Here is a 19,848-nt window from a genome sequence, read left to right as displayed (position 1 = left end):
GCCTCTTTCTAGCTTAAAGGCTTTGCTCAGGCACCATTAATCTTTCCTTTTATGAACATTTGTGGATATACTCGGCAAATGAAAAACAAAGAGAAATCATCTTGTAATGAAGTAGTCATCTTTCATATGGTCAAAACAATTGCTACCCTAGCTCCAACAGACATTCAAGCCCTGGAAAGCACGTTCTTGAAAGAGAAAGGAAGTATTTTATTGAAGTAATTACACACACATAGAGGAAGCAGAGACCAGCAACAACACTGCTTTGAAGTCCAGGTGGTGGCAATCCACCAACCACTGCCTTTCCTTGGAAGATCGGGATGATGGCCCTGCACCAGGAGCCTATGAGGGTAAGGAGCCCTGGGGGTGAAAAGCATGTCCTCTACTCACATGCTCTGCTTGAGCAGGTGGAATCTGCTACCAGTTTTGCTACTGCACCTGACAGCATTTGTACTGTAATTTTGATATTGAGACTTTCATTTGAAGTTTGCTTTTGGCATCTAAAATTATGGAAGACTCTATCTTTATTTCCTTGTGCCCCAACAGAAATATTTCTTTCAGGTAGTAAGTTTCTGTATGACTTTCAAGCACCCAACAAGCACTAAAAGACATACAAATTAAGATTAATCCCATGCTTGAAGAAATGTTTTCAGAGAAGTTGGATGCTTCAACAAGTTTTGAATACAAAGCCAGACAGTGGTGAAATAACAGTAGGGGCTTAATTCCTGCTCCAGATTCTGTTCTCTGAGCAGTGGTCTACACAGAACCTCTGGAGACTATGTTGCAGTGTGCTGGGACAAGACTTCTCTGATTCAATTTGATAAAAGTGTGCTAGGTGTCAGGGAAGTTGAGGTTAGAGTACTTACAGCCCTCTTCTGTAGTTTGCATCTTATCGTCTGCTGGCTACTAAAGCTGGAAACCAGCAGAAGAATGGCACGTTGGACTCTGAATGGAGTGTGGTAATGGAGAGAGGCTGAAGGTAGCTAGGCAACCAAGTGGATTATTCTAGGAGCTCTGAGTGACCAGGGAGACATATCTCAGCTCAAAGAGAATGATAAAATGGAAAGAATATACAGGGATTTAAAACAACAACAACAACGTTCTTGGTTCTAAGATTTAGAAGCTAAGAAACAGAAGTCAGGACAGAAAGATACTTCAATCTTTGATAACTTGGAAGAAGTGATAGTAAGAACAGGAAAGGTGAGGGATAGAGATGCTGGCAGGGGCTCTGGCCACCTGTATTTGTAGGCTGAACAGGGATCCACAGGAAGATGGTTAGTACAAAGCTAACAATGGCATGCTGGGACCTTAGGGTGCAGGCCTAGAAGAAGTCTACAGACAGGCATCTGATTATGGGTCCTAAGTCTAATTGTTAGGAATAGACACTAGAAAGGAATTCTAGACTCTTTTTTTTTTAAAGAAATTATTTTTATTTATTTATTTGAGAGAGAAAGATGCATAGAGAGGGGGAGAGAGAATGGGCGCGCCAGGTCCTCCAGCCACCGCAAACGAACTCCAGACACGTGCGCCCCCTTGTGCATCTGGCTTATGTGGGTCCTAGGGAATTGAACCGGGGTCCTTTAGCTTTGCAAGCAAATGCCTTAACCGCTAAGCCATCCCTCCAACCCACTTGTCTGTGTGTGTTTTTTAAATTATTGCTAGAGTTCCTGAGAAATGACCTTCAGGAAATCTCTCACCATGCCCTGGACATTCTTTCTTTTCTTTTCTTTTTTTTAAATTTTTATTAACATTTTCCATGATTACAAAATATGTCCCATGGTAATTCCCTCCCTCCCCACCCCCACACTTTCCCATTTGAAATTCCATTCTCCATCATATTACCTCCCCATTACAATCATTGTAATTACATATATACAATATCAACCTATTAAGTATCCTCCTCCCTTCCTTTCTCTTCCCTTTATGTCTCCTTTTCAACTTACTGGCCTCTGCTACTAAGTATTTTCATTCTCACGCAGAAGCCCAATCATCTGTAGCTAGGATCAACATATGAGGGAGAACATGTGGCACTTGGCTTTCTGGGCCTGGGTTACCTCACTTAGTATAATCCATTCCAGGTCCATCCATTTTTCTGCAAATTTCATAACTTCATTTTTCTTTACTGCTGAGTAGAACTCCATTGCATAAATGTGCCACATCTTCATTATCCACTCATCAGTTGAGGGACATCTAGGCTGGTTCCATTTCCCGGCTATTATAAATTAAGCAGCTATAAACATGGTTGAGCATGTACTTCTAAGGAAGTGAGATGAGTGCTTTGGATATATGCCTAGGAGTGCTATAGCTGGGTCATATGGTAGATCAATCTTTAGCTGTTTTAGGAACCTCCACACTGTTTTCCACAATGGCTGGACCAGATTGCATTCCCACCAACAGTGTAGAAGGGTTCCTTTTTTTCCACATCCCCTCCAACATTTATGATCTTTTGTTTTCATGATGGTGGCCAATCTGACAGGAGTGAGATGGAATCTCAATGTAGTTTTAATCTGTATTTCCCTGATGACTAGTGACGTAGAACAATTTTTTAGATGCTTATATGCTATTCATATTTCTTCCTTTGAGAATGCTATATTTAGCTCCATAGCCCATTTTTTGATTGGCTTGTTTGATTCCTTATTATTTAACTTTATGAGTTTTGTGTATATCCTAGATATTAATCCTCTATCAGATATACAGCTGGCAAAGAATTTTTCCCATTCTGTAGGTTGCCTCTTTGCTTTTTTCACTGTGTCCTTTGCAGTGAAAAATCTTTGAAATTTCATGAGGTCCCAGTGATTAATCTGTGGTTTTATTGCCTGAGCAATTGGGGTTGTATTCAGAAAGTCTTTGCCAAGACCAATATGTTGAAGGGTTTCCCCTACTTTTTCCTCTAGCAGTTTCAGAGTTTCAGGTCTGATGTTAAGGTCTTTAATCCATTTGGACTTAATTCTTGTGCATGGCGAGAGAGAAGAATCTATTTTCATCCTTCTGCAGACATATATCCAGTTTTCAAAACACCATTTGCCGAAGAGGCTGTCTCTTCTTCAATGAGTATTTTTGGCATTTTTATCGAATCTCAGGTGACTATAGCTACTTGGGCTTACCTCTAGGTCCTCTACTCTGTTCCATTGATCTACATGTCTGTTTGTGTGCCAGTACCATGCTGTTTTTGTTACTATGGCTCTGTAGTATAGGTTAAATTCAGATATGGTGATGCCACCAGCCTCATTTTTGTTGCTCAGTATTATTTTAGATGTTAGGGTTTTTTTTGTGATTCCAAATGAATTTTTGGATTGCTTTTTCTATTTCCATGAAGAATGCTTTTGGAATTTTGATAGGGATTGCATTAAATGTGTAGATTGCTTTTAGTAAGATTGCCATTTTCACAATATTGATTCTTCCAATCCAGGAACAAGGGATGTTTCTCCATTTTCTAGTGTCTTCTGCAATTTCTCACTTGAGTGTTTTAAAGTTCTCATTGTAGAGATTCTTTACTTCCTTGATTAGGTTTATTCTAAGGTACTTTATTTTATTTTATTTTTTTTGATGCAAGTGTGAATAGGAGTGATTCTCTCATTTCATCCTCTGTGTATTTGTTGTTAGCATATATGAAGGCTACTGATTTCTGTGTATTTATTTTGTATCCTGCTACATTGCTGTAGGTTTTGATCAGCTCTAACAGTTTGCTAGTAGAGTCTTTAGGGTCCTTTATGTATAGAATCATGTCATCTGCAAATAATGATAAATTGATATCTTCCTTTCCAATTTGTAACCCTTTTATGTGTGTCTCTTGTCTTATTGCTATGGCTAAGACTTCCAAACCTATATTGAATAAAAGTGGGGACAGTGGACACCCTTTTCTTGTTCCTGATTTTAGTGGGAAAGCTTCCAGTTTTTCCCCATTTGGTAATATGTTGGCTGTAGGCTTGTCATAAATAGCCTTTATTATATTGAGATATGTTCCTTCTATTCCCAGTCTCTGTAGGACTTTTATCATGAAGGGATGTTGGATTTTGTCAAATGCTTTCTCTTCGTCTAATGAGATGATCATGTGATTTTTGTCGTTCAACCCGTTTATGTAATGTATTACATTTATAGATTTGCGTATGTTGAACTGTCCCTGCATCTCTGGGATAAAGCCTACTTGGTCAGGGTGAATGATCTTTTTGATATACTCTTGTATTCTGTTTGCCAATATTTTGTTGAGAATTTTTGCATCTATGTTTATGAGGGAGATTGGTCTGTAATTTTCTTTTTTTGTTCTATCTTTGCCTGGTTTTGGTATCAGGGTGATGCTGGCCTCATAGAAGGAGTTTGGTAGAATTCCTTCTTTTTCTATTTCCTGGAAAAGCTTAAGAAGCAATGGTGTTAGCTCTTCCTTAAAAGTCTGGTAAAATTCAGCAGTGAATCCATCCGGGCCTGGGCTTTTTTTAGTTGGGAGATTATTGATAACTGCTCGGATCTCCATTTTTGTTATAGGTCTATTTAAGTGATTAATCTCATTTTGATTTAATTTAGGTAGGTCATATAGATCAAGGAAATCATCCATTTCTTTCAGATTTTCATACTTTGTGGACTATATGCTTTTATATTATGTCCCAATGATTTTTTGAATTTCTCTGGAATCTGTTGTGATGTTACCTTGTTCATCTCTGATTTTATTAATTTGTGTCTCTTCTCTCTTTCTTTTGGTCAGATTTGCCATGGGTTTATCAATCTTGTTTATCCTTTCAAAGAACCAACTCTTTGTTTCATTAATTCTTTGGATTATTCTTTTTGTTTCTATTTCATTAATTTCTGCCCTAATCTTTATTATTTCTTCCCATCTACTGATTTTTGGTTTGCTTTGTTCTTCTTTTTCCAAGGCTTTAAGGCAAAGCATTAGGTCGTTTACTTGTGACCTTTCTAATTTCTTAATATAGGCACTTAAGGCTATAAATTTCCCTCTTAGAACTGCCTTCATTGTGTCCCAGAGATTTTGGTATGTTGTGTTCTCCTTATCATTTGACTCTATAAATTTTTCGATTTCCTTCTTGATTTCTTCATTGACTCATTCATCATTTAGTAGTGTACTGTTTAGTTTCCATGATTTTATGAATGCTCTATAGCCTTTCTTGCTACTGATTTGTAGTTTAATTCCATTGTGGTCAGATAGAATGCAAGGAATTATTTCAATTTTCCTGAATTTGTTAAGATTTGCTTTGTGTCCTAACATATGGTCTATTTTAGAGAATGTTCCATGTGCTGCTGAAAAGAATGTATATTCTGCAGCTTTTGGATGAAATGTCCTGTATATGTCTGTTAAGTCCATTCCTTCTATGACCTCATTTAGTCCAGTTGCTTCTCTGTTTATTTTTTCCCGGCATGACCTGTCAATTGATGAGAGTGGGGTGTTAAAGTCACCCACCACCATTGTGTTTGATGTTATCTGTGACCTTAGATCTAATAGTGTTTGTTTGACGAATTTGGGAACCCCCATGTTAGGTGCATATATGCTTAGGATTGTAATGTCCTCCTGTTGGAGTGTGCCCTTAATCAATATAAAGTGACCTTCCTTATCTTTCTTGACTGACGTTGGACTTAAGTCTACCTTGTCTGATATTATGATAGCAACACTTGCTTGTTTTCTAGGCCCATTTGCTTGAAACACCGTCTTCCAACCTTTCACCCTAAGATAATGTCTATCTAGAAAGGTGAGTTTCTTGGAGACAACAAATTGTAGGATCCTGCTTTTTAACCCAGTCTGCAAATCTATGTCTTTTTGTTGGGGCATTGAGGCCGTTGATTTAAAAGATATTATTGAAAGGTTTGTATTTATGTTTGCCATTTTTTTTTGTGTTTCCGGTTCTACCTGTGCTCTCTTGTGTTAACTAGTATTTGAGTATTGCTTGTTTTTTCTAGGTTCGTTATATGTATGCTTTTCCTTTTCTTCAGCATGGAGGATTCTCTCAAGTATTTTCTGTAGAGCTGGTTTTGTCTTCAAATACTCCTTTAACCTGCTTTTGTCATGGAATGTCCTTATTTCTCCGTCTATTTGAATGGATAACTTTGCAGGATAAAGTAGCCCTGGTTGACAGTTGTTATCTTTCAGAACTTGGAATATATCACTCCAAGCCCTTCTGGCTTTAAAAGTTTGTGTTGAATAATCTGCTGTAAGCCTGATGGGCTTGCTTTTGTAGGTAACTTGATTTTTCTCTCTAACTGCTTTCAATATTTTTTCTTTGGTGTGTGTGTTTGGAAGTTTGATTATAATATGGCGAGGAGAGATTCTTTCCAGGTTTTGTCTGGCTGGGGTTCTAAAGGCTTCCTGTATCTGCATTGGCATCTCTTTCCCAATTTGGGGGAAATTTTCTTCAATGATTTTGTTGAAGATGCCTACTATGCCTTTGGAGTGGATTTCTTCTCCTTCTACTATGCCCTGAATTCTTATATTGGATCTTTTCATAGTGTCCTGAATATCTTGAAATTCCCACTCATACTTTTCTATAAGTTGTCTTTCTCTTTGTAGGACTGTATTAGATCTGCCACCTGGTCTTCTAGCTTAGATATTCTGTCCTCTACCTCATCCATCCTACTGGTGAGATTTTCTACAGTTTTTTATTTTGTTAACTGTGTTCTTCATTGCTAGTAATTCTGACTGGTTTTTCTTTATTATTTCTATTTCCTTTTTTATGTCTTGTATTGTCTTCTTTATTTCATGAAACTGGTGTCCTGCATCTTCTTTGATTCCTTTGATTTCCTCTTTGATTTCTTCTTTGTGTCTTTTGATTTGTTATTTGACCTCTTTGAACATATTTATAATCATTCTTTTGAAATCTTTCTCAGGCATTTCCTCTAACTCATTCTCGCTGGAGGACATTTCTGATGCACTAATACTTTTAGGTAGATTTATATCGTCTTGCTTTTAGTGTTTCTTGTGTTATAATGTATACATTTTTGCATCTTGGATTAAGTTAATGCTTGGATTTTCTAGCTAGCTGGGTATTCTTAGCTGTATCAATTGATTTGATGTAATATATTTTCAGTGTAGGAGCTTAAGGTGTTAGGTGTGGCTCTTAAGACTCTCAGAGTATCTACAAAGATGTTCTTAGGGGTTGAGTTTCCCTGTTATAGGAGTATGCAAGCAGGTTGAGTGGAATAAAAAACAGGTATTTTCTAAAGTTTAACTAAACACTGTACACATTCAATCAAAAACAGCCCCGAGTATGTATGCAAGAGTAGTTATTATAACAACCAGATCCTCTATCAACAAAGAGGTTAAGATTTCTGGTCTGTTGAGGGATCCAAGTCAGCTTGCGACCAAGTGAGACCCTTCCCTGGTGCAATCCCAGTTACCTTGGATGATTTTGGTCTCACTCAAGTTGCTGCCTGGGTCGTTGGGCTGCTGTTCTGATTTCTGGAGCTGGGCACTGGCTTTTCCTGCGGGGCAAACCGAGCCTGGCAAGTGTGGCCCTGCAGATCAGCACCCCCACTGCTGGATCTGCTGCTCAAGCTGCCGCTGCTGGGTCTGTAGCCACTGCTGCTGAAGCTGCTGCTGCTGGACCCACCGCTGCTGCTGCCTCTGCTGCTTCTGTAGCTGCCACTGCTGGAGCCACCACTGCTGCTGAAGCTGCTGCTGCTGTGTCCACTGCCGCTGCTCCCGAAGAAGCTGCTGTTGCTGGGTCTGCAGCTGCTGCTGCTCCTGGGTCTGCTGCTGCTGGGTCTGCTGCTGCTGCCTCTCCTGTGTCTGCTGCTGCTGGGTCTGCTGCTGCTGTGACTGGAGCTGTTACTGCTGGGGCCGCTGTTGCTGGTGCCGGAGCCACTGATGTTGCTGCCGATCTCTCTCCTGCTTGAGTCCTGCTGTCGTCTCAAGTTGGCGTGGCTGGGTCCCGGGACACTGCTCTGTTGGCCGGAGCTGGGCTCAGACAGAGGGGGAGGGGAGGGAGCCACAGCTGCTCTGGTTCTCTCACTGCTCCATGTGTTCTTCTACCTTGCAGTCTGCTCCTCCGTTGCTCACTGCCGCTCTCCCTTCACATTTCCTGAGTTGCGGAGAGCGCCGGTGTGAGGGAAAGCTCCCGCACCTGGCTTTTCCTGCAGCTGAAGCCGAGCCTGGAGGCTTTCTGTTGTGCTGCCGCCGCCGCCATTTGCCAAGCTGCTGGAGCCGCTTTTGCTGGCCTGTGCGGGCTCTGGATGCTCTGGATCTCTTCTACTTCTCCGCTGCCGCTTCAATTTCCTATACACCTCACTTTTTAGTAAAAGTGTATATTTTGCTGAGTTTTTTTGGTCTTTTTTCCCCCCTATGCTGCTTTGGCATGGTATCTACACCACCATCTTAACCGGTAGTGAATTCTAGACTCTTAATAGAAGTTGCTGCAGTGTCCTCTGAGCTCTGGCTTTCTTTCGTACCAAAGTTCATTTCTACATTTGCGTTTATTGCAGGCTTACTTAGAAAAAAGGATTAGGAAGTCATCACTGTACTTATGTTGGCATTTGGGTAGTAAGTAGTCATCACATGGGGCTTCACTGTATAAAATTCCATTTTGGTGAAAGAATAAAAGCAGTAAACAAAATTTTTACCTTTTCAATTAAGGAAGTTTTGGCCTTTACCAATGAGAAAGAGTGATTATCTCTCCTTGTTATCAGTGGTCTCTTTCTGAATGTTTCCAGGTTTTGGTATCTTACTCAAAGAATTGAAGAAAGGGACACACAAATAGTGAAATAGCAAGAATCCATATAAGAGCAAAATGATGAAAAAGGTTTGAAATAAACTTTCAAGAGAGGAAGTGGGCCACTTGCGTGGATAGTATTCATGGGCCCCAGGAAGTGGCTTGGGGTTTCTTTTTATAGGATTTTTAGGAGAGGATATGCTGGTTGCTAGGGGTATAGTTTTGGTGGTGCTCTACTTTGACTGATAGGTTTGCATTAAATAACATTTTCTCTACTGTTCCTGCCATGATGCATCTTACTTAAGCTCCATCAAATTATACATAGGCATCAGATGGTAAATAGGAATTTTTTCCCTAAAAGTTTACCTAGAGAATCTAGTTTGTGTTATTATGCATGTACCCAAAGCAAATCCAGCTGGATGGACCCCTGTGTTTGAATCTCAAATATATCAGAACATATTTGAATAGGAACAATAATGAACAAATATTGGAACAAATATTGGAAAAAAGGAACAAAATTGAACAAATAATGGCTGATCGTGGGAGAGAAACTTAGTTCATTATTAGGTGTGGGTGTCTGTGTACTTGGTATAGACAGGGGTCCTGTGTTGCCAACATGTTGCTCAAATGCATTGTAAGGAAAGTGGTGTATTTGCTGTATCCCAGGTGTCTAAATTATTTCCCAGGCTGGCTTACCTCCCTTCCAAGTGCATCCATTATGTTTTGTTGTTGTTTTTTTTTTTTTTTTTCCAGCCCAGGATGACTTTGAATTCACTATGTCTCAGGCTGCAGGCTGTCCTGGAACTCACAGTGATACTCTACTGCCCAAGCAGAAAACATGCAGCTCCCTAATCCTAAATCAAAACCAAATTCATGTTAAAATGAGAAAAAAAAAAAAAAAAAAAAAAGCTCAGAGGACGGTGACATACCCTCCCTTCTGAAGATCAAACAGGATAATGCGACTTACAGTATTTCTGAACTCCTGGCCATAATCATGCTGAAAGTAGAGGCAGCTGATATTAGTCATGTCTAATTAAAATTGTTCTGGGCCATTTGGTTTCTAATGACAGCCACTGTGTGTTTCTTGCATAGTGGTTGGTCCATTTGTCTCCATCTATCATGTAGCTTTCTCAATTAGTAGCAGTAATTATAACTCTAAAGTCAATAGCAGTATCAAAGCAAGGTTATGTAAACATCATAAAGTTATTAGTGATAGAAATAACTGCAGCCTTGGTGGTATTACTCACAGGAGAATCAGAGTGCAGCATGAACCATTTAAGATAATAAGATTTGCGAACTTAGGGCAACTAAGTAGCTGTGTTGAAGGCCCAAGGAAAAGATGACAAAGTGGGGCCATCTATGGGCTCTTAGTCCTTTGCCTGGAAGTCATAAATTCAAACCAGCCCAAGAAGTGGTGATGGAAAAATTCTAGAAGGTTCTAACATGCCAATGAACAGCTTATAGCACTGTTCTATAGAAAGCATAAAAAAGAAATACAATAGAAGATTACAAGCAAAAAATCTAAACAATATTTTCTAATGAGTTTATGTAAGGAGAGGAAATGAGATTACATTGACTTAGCCAGCCCCTGCCCTTTACTTGCGGGTGTTTCTTAACCAAATCAAACTTCATCCCACACCCTAGAAGGGCAAAGAAAAGGTATCATTGTTGAGACACTCCCTGCTTTGTTCTTTCACAAGTTGGCAGAGAGTTTCCTGTTCTAGGCTTGTAAGTCTCTATTCCACCAAAGCCCTTAAAATCAACATAGGGGCTTTGGGTTTGATAACTGCCCCCTCCACCCCACATATAGACATCTATACCAACTCTCAGTACCATCTGGTGATAGAGTGCTTTTGTGTATACATACATGTCTGATGCAGAGTTGATTGTGTCTTTGTGCAATACATACATATCTTAGCCCAGGCTGCCATATTAAAATGACACAAAGAGCATGACTTAAGCAACACACTCTCATTTCTCACAGTTCTAGAGACTGGGAATCCCAAGACCAAAGTGCTGGCAGTGTGAGATTCTGGTGAGGCTTCTGTCCTTAAGGCTGAATTTGAGCTCTTTTGTTACTATACCTTCATAAGGGGAGAAAGATAGAGGGAGGGAGGAAGGAAGAGAGAAAAGGAAGACAACTTTTCTCTGGTACTTCTTATGAAGATACTAATTCTATCAAGAGGACTCCATTGTCCTCACCTTATCTAAGTCCAGTTACTGCTATGGTCTCATGTCTAAATACTGGCACATGAAGTTTATGGCTTTAACATATGAAAAATTAGCACAAAATTAACCTACATCAATAACTAATTGAGAAAATTCATCTAAACATTATAGATTCACACAACAGGTTATCTGAACCATATACAGAGGTTTGGCCTTTAACAAGAAGAAAAACTAGCTATGCAGATTTATTACACTCCTTCCTGGGGAAATATTGGTAGGCAATGAGAATAATGTATGTTTTCAAACAAGCTTAGAATGGACTACTCTTACAAATGAAATAATCTTCATTCTCTCCCAAATGGTTTTCTTTTAAAGCTTATTCTTCTTGTATATTTGCCAAGCATGAAATATGTACAAAGCAGACCAAAGCAAAGGCACCTTTGGGCAGCCACTACCCTTCATAAACATGGATGATGGCTGTGCTCACTCAGTCACCCTAGGCATAACCCCATGTGCCTGAGTCTGTACTGCAGAGTCTTCATGGAATGATGGTAATTTTGCTGCTGTACGCCCTAGTGCGCAGTGCCAAAAAGAAGAGAGAAGAGTCATAGTTCTCTTATCAAATTTAAAAAGCAAAAAAATTTCACTTTAGCCAATTAGTTTCCAGAATTGACTGCATCCCATAAATAATGTATAACATCTAAGTAAGCTACTTTCCTGGAGGAATGCAGTTTTATGTGTCATTGGGTTCTAGAAGGCTCAGGTGTCTTACTCATTTGTGTGATTGGAAGGAGACACTATCTTTTTATCTTATGCTCAACTTAATGAGCTAGATGAGAAGTCATCAAGCTATGACTTTTAGGTTGCATCCACCATTTTACCTGTTTTGTAAATAAAGATTTTTAGGGACTCAGCTAAGCTCATTTATTTGTTATAGATGGCACTCTCCATGTACGCTGAAAGACTTGTATAATTATAACCCACACAGTCAAAAATATTTACAGAAAAGTGTGTTGACGCTTGAGCCAAGCGAATGCTGTAGTGTATCCTAGGTTCATTTACTCACATTCATACACAGGGGTCACAGTTTCCTTGTATCCAATTCCTATGGAATAGTCACTACTACCAGTGAGTGCATGGGGAAGAAAATACTAATGCAGTGCATATAAAAGGAAATTTATCATGCCCCATGTTTTCTTTAAATTTTTTTTTAATTTTTAAAATTTTTATTAGCATTTTCCATGATTATAAAAAAAAATTATGTGAAATAGAGAGAGGACTTCTGGTCAAGATGGCATCTGCCTAACCATGCCACACCTTCCAGGGAAGGAAAGGCAAGACATTTGGGGCTCATTTGGTCTTCTAGGGGTAAGCTGACTCTAATAGACCTCCAGTGGAAAGGCATGTAGGAGCAAAGTAGCCCACCAGTCCCCCAATCCCCTCAAGCAGGCATCCTAGCCATAGTCCCAGCTGCAGGTTCCTCCTGCACCAACTGCAGGCAAGGAGCCCATGCAATAATGCTAGCATAGTGCCAGGCATGCCTTCAAGCTTGCAAACATCAGCCCACTCACCACCGCTCCCACCCTAGTGTGCTGACCCAGACTAGCAGGCTAGTGTTTCCCTATGAGACCTCCATGTGTGAACACTGTCCCACTTGATGCCACCCCCACCTCCATATACAGACCCAGGCCAGTAGGATACAGTTATCTCTACCTAGACTCCCCTACCACAGGAGACCTCCACCGCCCCATGTGTGCCCGGATCCACAGCATATTCCCACCCTGCACTGTCACAGGACCCTGAACTCCTATCAACCTCCTGATACAGGAACCCGAGGACCCACTGTCCCACCCTTTCATCTTTCAGCATCAGTGAACCACCATGCATCCCCCCCCCCCCGCCTGCCACAGCCCAGCCACAACACCAGTCTGCTTTGTCCCATTCCCCCCTACCCCTGTCTCCTCGGGCCACCTGACCAGGCAGTCCAATACCCCAAATCATGGAACAACAAGCCCTTTCATCAGGTCCCTGGGGCCCCCACCAGAGCCTCACCAGCTCATTTCCTCTGAACAAGCAGGCCCCATTGCCATAAGAAGCCTAGTGGAAGCAAACATTAAAGGAAATTACCACTGAAGTTACTTCAAGGGTAGACTACAACTTCTTCTTAAATTAAATAAGATTCCTACACTGTGATGGACAGACCACAGTGCAAAGGGAATAAAATGAAAAATCAAATGCATGGATGTCTCTAATCAAAACATAGAAGAGACAATAGGATCAGAACTCCAAAATGAAGATTCAAGCTATGCAACCCTGACCAAGCAAATGGCATAACTTGCAGAAAAGCAACAAAAGGTCAATAATTGTATGAATGCTGTTCTTACTAGATTAGACCTAATAGAAAAGAACCAAGAAAAGTTCAAAAGACAGTTAAATGATCTGAAGGAGAGCAAAACATGAGAGGACCTCAATAACCAGCTGGCTAAGCTCAACAAAGACATCAATAAATGCAAGGATGAATTCCAAGAAGCATTAAGAAAATCAGAAAATCATATGAAAAGGGAAATCAAGAGAGGGATGGAAACTATACATAGAAAAGGAGTAGGAAATACAAACAAATTTGAACAAGCCCAAAACTCTATAGAAGCTCTCAAGAATAGAGTCAGCCATGTGGAGGATAGAAACTCAGAACTGGAAGACAAAACAGAAGAAACAGTTTGAGAGTCCCATCAGAAGCCTAACCAAGGCAAACATAAAAGGGAATAATCACTGAAGACACTTTAAGGGTAGACTACAGCTTCTGCCTAAATTAAATAAGATTTCCACATTGTGATGGGCAGACCACAGTGCAAAAAGAATAACATGAAAAATCAAATGGAAGTAAATCCAACAAGGTTGCCCAGTCCCACAATGGAAGTCTCTAATCAAAACATAGAAAAGATAACAGGATCAGAAACCCAAAATAAAAGACAAGCTATGCAGCCCTTGCCAAGCAATTAGCAGAACTTGCAGAAAATCAACAAAGAGTCAATAATGGCATGAATGCTTTCCTCACTAGATTAGACCTAATAGGAAAGAAACAGGAAAGTTTCCAAAGACAGTTAATGATCTCAAGTAGAAAGAAAAAAAGAGGACCTTAGTAATAAGCTAAGCTCAATAAAGACATAAATAAATGCAAGGATGAATTCCAAGAAGCATTAAGAAACTCAGAAAATGATGTAAAAAGGGAATTCGACACATGAGTGGATACTATACATTAAAAAGCAGTAGAAAAATACAAACCAAATCCTGAATTCTATAGAAGCTCTCAAAAATAGTGTCAGTCATGTGAAGGATAGAAACTCAGAACTGGAAGACAAAGCAGAAGAAATAATTCATGAGTCCAAAAGTTTGAATAAGTTCAAAACATTTTGTGAACACAACATGAGGGGACTGTTGGAAACCCTTAAATGTCCCAACATTTGGATCATGGGAATACCAGAAGGAGAAGAAATTCAGACCAAAGGCATGGAGAACTTTTGCAACAAAGTTATCAAGGACATCTTTCCCATCCTCTCAAAAGAAAGTCCCATTAAGTTACAAGAAGTTAAGAGAACTCCAAACAGACAGGACCAAAGGAGAAACTCTCCAAGACATATTATCATTAAGACTCTAAACATTGGTAACAAAGAGAAAGTCCTAAAAGCAGCTAGGGAGAAACAACACATTACATATGAAGGTAACCCCATCAGAGTTATTTCAGACTTCTCAATGGAAACACTGAAAGCCAGAAGGGCCTGGAATAGAACACTGCAAAGTCTAAGAACCTATGTCTTCCAACCCAAACTACTCTACTGAGCAAAAATATTCCTCATAATAGATAGTGAAAGAAAAACTTTCCAGGATAAAACTCAACTTTACAACTATATGAACACAAAGTCAACCTTACAGAGAGTACTTCAGTGAATTCTCCACACAGAAGAGTCAAATAACCAATCTCAAATGCCCACAAGAAGCAGATCACAATAACCGAACTCAGAGAAGGTTCAAAAACCTACAAAGTCCAAGAAAACACCAAACCACATAAACTGCCACAATATGGCAGGGATTATATCAACCTTCATAGTTATTACCCTAAACATTAATGGCCTTAATTCACCCATCAACTGACAAAAGCTAACAGGGTGGATCAGAAAATGAGACCCCTCAATCTTCTGTCTTTAAGAAATCCACCTCACCTCTAAAGACAGACACCTCCTCAGGGTGAAAGGGTAGAAAATTATATTCCAAGAAAACAGAAATAAGAAACAAGCAGGTATAGCTTTATTAATGTAAGATAAAATAGACTTCAAACCAAAAGTAATCAAAAAAGACAAAGAAAGCCACTTCTTACTTATCAAGGGAATGGTCCAACAAGAGGACATCACAATCACCAATCTTTATGCACCAAACACAGGTGCACCACAATTCATAAAGCAAAATCTACTTGAAGAGAAATCTACATGTAGAGAAAATGGGTGCTTAAACCACTGAACCATCTCTCCAGCACATATTCTGTGTTTTCTAATCTCTTTCCATAAATGCTATTATCAGTATTCTTTCAGTCTAGATATAACATCAATTAAAAGGAGCCTTATAAGAACTTGAGAACTTTTCCAAATCACTAAAATGTTTAGTCTGTTTCCTTTAAGACTTTTGTTTTTATTGACATTTGTTTCTTGCTTTTTGTTTTCTTCTCCCCATTTTCTACTTTCCTTGCTTACTTTTTCTCATTAGCATATGCTGGCACTGACAAAGCAGACTCTGGTGGCCACTAAGAGAAAATATTGCTTACAGAAACCTGAGCCTGAATTTGAGGTATTTTGTTTACAGAACATTTGACTCTGAATTAGGAAAGCTGCATGAGGGTTCCAATTCAGTCATGAGCTAGCTGCATGAGAAAGCATAAGATTTTTGGTTATGGCTTTAAATAAATGTTCTCAAGTAAGAGACATGTACTGTGTTTGGATCATTTCACAATAAGATTTTTGTTATTGTTGTTTAGAAAACTATACAACATCCACTGTGTGTGTAGAATAAGTTGCTACAAACTGTAACAAATACATCTCAATATTTCTGTAGCTACCAACTCATTTGCTTGGAGCAGGGTGTAAGAGAAGGCAGAAACTTACAGAAAATATGGAGAGGAGGGAGGGAGGAAGGAAGGGAGATGGAAAGTGCTTAACAAATACAAACTTTAAGAGAAAATTACAAAATTAACTAGGCATTGGAGAAGTTATGGAAAAGGACTTGCAGAGAACAAGTCATACACTCTGCAAATACTCTTTTTTTTTTTTTTTCTTTTTAAGACTCTAGGGCCATGATCAGACAACAGAAATTACATCCTGCATCCTGTCATAATTTGTTTCTTGACCTCAAGGAAACTAATAATTTTGAAGCTTCCTGTTGGGAAAGTAGCCTTGTTGCAGTGAAATGGGTATCATTCTCTTTAGTTAATTTTGATGGGAACTTTATGTTGAATCATTGTATGCTTAAGTACTTGTCTTCTTTCTGCTTCCCTTCCTCCTATTTTCCTTTGCATTTTCTTTGTGGTTCTGGCTATAGAACCCAAGGCCTCGTGCATGTACCATGGAGCTCTTGTCTTTTCACTTCAAATCCACCCTGCTGTACCTTGCTTTGCAATAATTGGATTAGGACTATATCTTCATTTACCTGAAAGTTCCCTGCTAGAGTTTGGCATCAAGTGGTATGGAGGGGGAGCCAAGGGTCTGAAAGACAGAGGAGCTGTCTCACCTTTGCCTCAGTTCCTTCTTTTGCAGCCATGTTCTAGAGCCTGATAGGTGCCTGGGTGCCTCCTGTAGTTTTTCTTCTAATTCTGTGACCTGCCTCAGGTCTCCTTAGAGGCACCTGCACTGTCCAGATCGCATCCTTCCCCTCAGGTCTGAGCCCTGGTTCTGTAAGGCCTGCCACTTGAGCTCGGAAATACTGATGACACCAGTTCCTTTTCTCTGTATCCACAGCCTGTACGTAATAGCTACTCCCCACAGCTCTTCCAGGTCAACTGGACCTAAACCAGAATCTGAAATGCTTCAAAGTTTAGAAGTTTTTGTGTGCTAATATAACATCACAAGTGAAAAATTTTACACCTGATCTTGTGATGGGGCCCACTCAAAATGTGAGTGTACTAACAATACTGTATAAAATGATCTTTGGATTATATGTAGAAAGTGTAGAAGAAACACAAATGAAGCTCAACTTCAGACTCGAGTTCTACCCCCAAGATCTCTCACAATGCATATGAAAATATCCCTAATGCCAGCAGTGTTATATTAATGGCCTTTATTAATCTAATGAGATTTTAATGTAAGCTCATAAAATTTAAATAGATATTAATGACTCTCCTCTGTTTATTTCGTATCATTTAAATAGTGTAAGCATTTTCAGTATGGGATTGCTCCTTTGTTCACCTGTGGGTATATAAGCATACAGGGTGTTCCACAAATAGTGAATCCCACACATGTAGGGTGATCCCACAGTACTCTTTTATTCCATCCCTACCTGCAGTGGCAAAGCCCGTTTTGGGGCCAGGTGCCTTTCATATTCCCATGCTTATGCTCTTCATACCTGCAAAAGTATTTACCCTGCTATACTGGGGTCATCTGTTAATATAGCCATGGAAACGTTAGGTCACAGTCAAATTCAACCATCCTTATAAACTGAGATCTTGGCATGCTACCATTTAATGAATTACTGGAAGATAAGCATTTAGCCATGTACCTTATTACACAAAGAGAATAATACCCTTAACTTAGTGCTACTGAGCCCATTAGCTAAGTGGGCATGCTCCTATGCACACCTAAAAAGTTGCAAGTCTTCTTGAGTTGCCTAGAGGATGCATGTGCACCTGGATCCTTGCAATATTCTGTGGATGAGCTAAAGGCAACCACCAGTTACTAACACACCAGTGGTCCATGCATACTCCCTGTTGGGATCTGAGTGTAGATGGATGTTAATGGATGGTGACTGTATGTTAAGAATGTGCTGGATGGGCACACCATCTTATGTCACCAAACCCAAAAGACCTAAAGGCCTCTTTGTGTGTGCCTGACAACTATATCATGCCATATTTTGAGTTCCTGAAGATGCACTAGGAATCAACACAGTGATGAAGGACAGAACTAGAAGAAAGGATGCTTTGGGCTGACATGGCCTATTATGGGAGAGGCCAGGCTTGCTTCCACTCTGTCTTTGCATCTAAGTGCTGGCTGAGTTCCTTGAATAATGACTTTCATTGTTGCTCCATGCAAGTGATGTGGGTTGTTTCCAGACAGCTGCTTAGAGTGGCACAGCACTGGCTTTAAAGCTGGTTAGGGTAAGGGTTAGGTTAGATTACTGTGACTGATAGTTCTACTAATGTTAGGATTTAATTGAAAATACTTACTTTATTGGAACTAGTTAATCCAATCTATTTTTTCCTAGTTAAGGAACATTCCAAAAGCTGTAATTTGATCAGTTTTATAAGAACCAAAATAGATTTTGGCTTCAGGATAGAAGGAGGGACAAAGCTTTTACTCCCTTTCAAAATTGGCCTGACAGTTTAACTGGCAACATTAATAGGAATGAAAAGAAGGAAACTTCATAGGAAAATTTTGAAAAAGCTCTGGAAATCCTGAGATGCTTTCACAGAGACCCATCTGGAATGGCTCTGTGTTGTGTCCTTCAGCTCCAGTAGAGGCACTTGGGCTGCAGCTCTACCTAGCACAGTGAAAGTATGGAAGGTGGATGGTTACTGGGCCATACTAAAGACAAAGTGTGTCAGTCTCTTCTCCCCCTGACCTCACAGTCAGTCTGGAAGCTGTGGTGTCTCATGATTTCTGACGGTCCCTAGCACACTCTAGGAAGGGGCCTGCTCCATACTAGAGTTGCCAGCTTACTAGCCTAGTCGTTGCTCTTTCCTTTGTGCGGGCACCTGCCACTCAACCACAGGGTAAACCAGTTGTCTCTCACCAATGCTTCTTTAGAAAGCTTTTCTATCTCTGTAACAAATTCTTGTAGTAATCACATTAGAAATGGTAAAGGTATACTTAGTTCAGGGTAGGAGGGCTTAGCCGTAGAAGTATTGGCCTTGTAGCTTTGTCCTGTGGTATGTGGTAAGGCAACACACAGTGGCAGTGTCTGACAAAACCTCTCACCTCATGACTAGGCTGTCCATGCTGGACAGGTGGGGAGGAGATGCAGGGCCTGGGGTTCTCACATCTGCTTTAATAGTATACCCATATTAGGAAGACATTCTGCTAGGCTACACCTCTTAAAGTTTCTGCCACCTTTCAATAGCATATGCGCTGGAGTTCAGGTCTTTGATGTATGGACCTTTGGGACATTTCTTATCCAAACTAAATCACTTCATCCAGTCACAATTCATTGCTAAAAGACCAGACTCTGACAAGGGCCAAGAGGTCATGAGTGGTGAAAAAAGACTCATCCTTGCCTCACAAAACATCCTATGGAGTTGAATATCTACTAATATGGTAGTTTGAGAATAATGTGTCCTCCATAGCTTCATACTTAACCCCCAGGTTGTGGGGTCTTTGGCAGGTGGAGCCTTGCTAGGGAGGCTAATACTGGGGCAGGCCTTGAGACTTATTTGCCCAGCCCCACTGGGAGGACATTCAGAACTAAATCACTGTTGCTGCTTCCTCCCAGTTGATGAAAAAGTGTGATGGCCAGCAATCTGGTCCTGACATGCTTTTCCCACCATGAAAACTTTAAGCCAAAAATAAACCCTTTCCCTCTATGAACTTTTTTTTTCTGTCAGGTGTCTTGTCCCAGCAATGAGAAGGTAACTACTACAAATGCATACATTAACATTTAAAATTCATCAAGAGTTAAATAGTTAACCAAGACTACCTTGCAAAGGATGTCACTGAGAATTATATCACCAGCCATTGGATAAATGGCAAAGATGCAAATGAAGGACAGGACAGTGACCTATAGGAGGCTGCTACTGGCTCCATCATGTTTTTCTGCTTTCAATGATTCTTATACTTGGTCATCCAAT

General features: G+C 40.0%; 1 pseudogene; it reads right to left on the bottom strand.

Moving 5' to 3' along the window:
* LOC123453234 overlaps positions 1 to 16,613 on the bottom strand; it is a 33,282-nt pseudogene extending 16,669 nt beyond the window's left edge.
* Between the last annotated feature and the right edge of the window lie 3,235 nt (positions 16,614 to 19,848).

Source organism: Jaculus jaculus, chromosome 17 (genome assembly GCF_020740685.1).
Source record: "Jaculus jaculus isolate mJacJac1 chromosome 17, mJacJac1.mat.Y.cur, whole genome shotgun sequence".
Taxonomy (NCBI): Eukaryota; Metazoa; Chordata; class Mammalia; order Rodentia; family Dipodidae; genus Jaculus; species Jaculus jaculus.
Note: the sequence above shows the minus strand (reverse complement) of the source record. Positions and strands in the feature narration are given on the sequence as shown.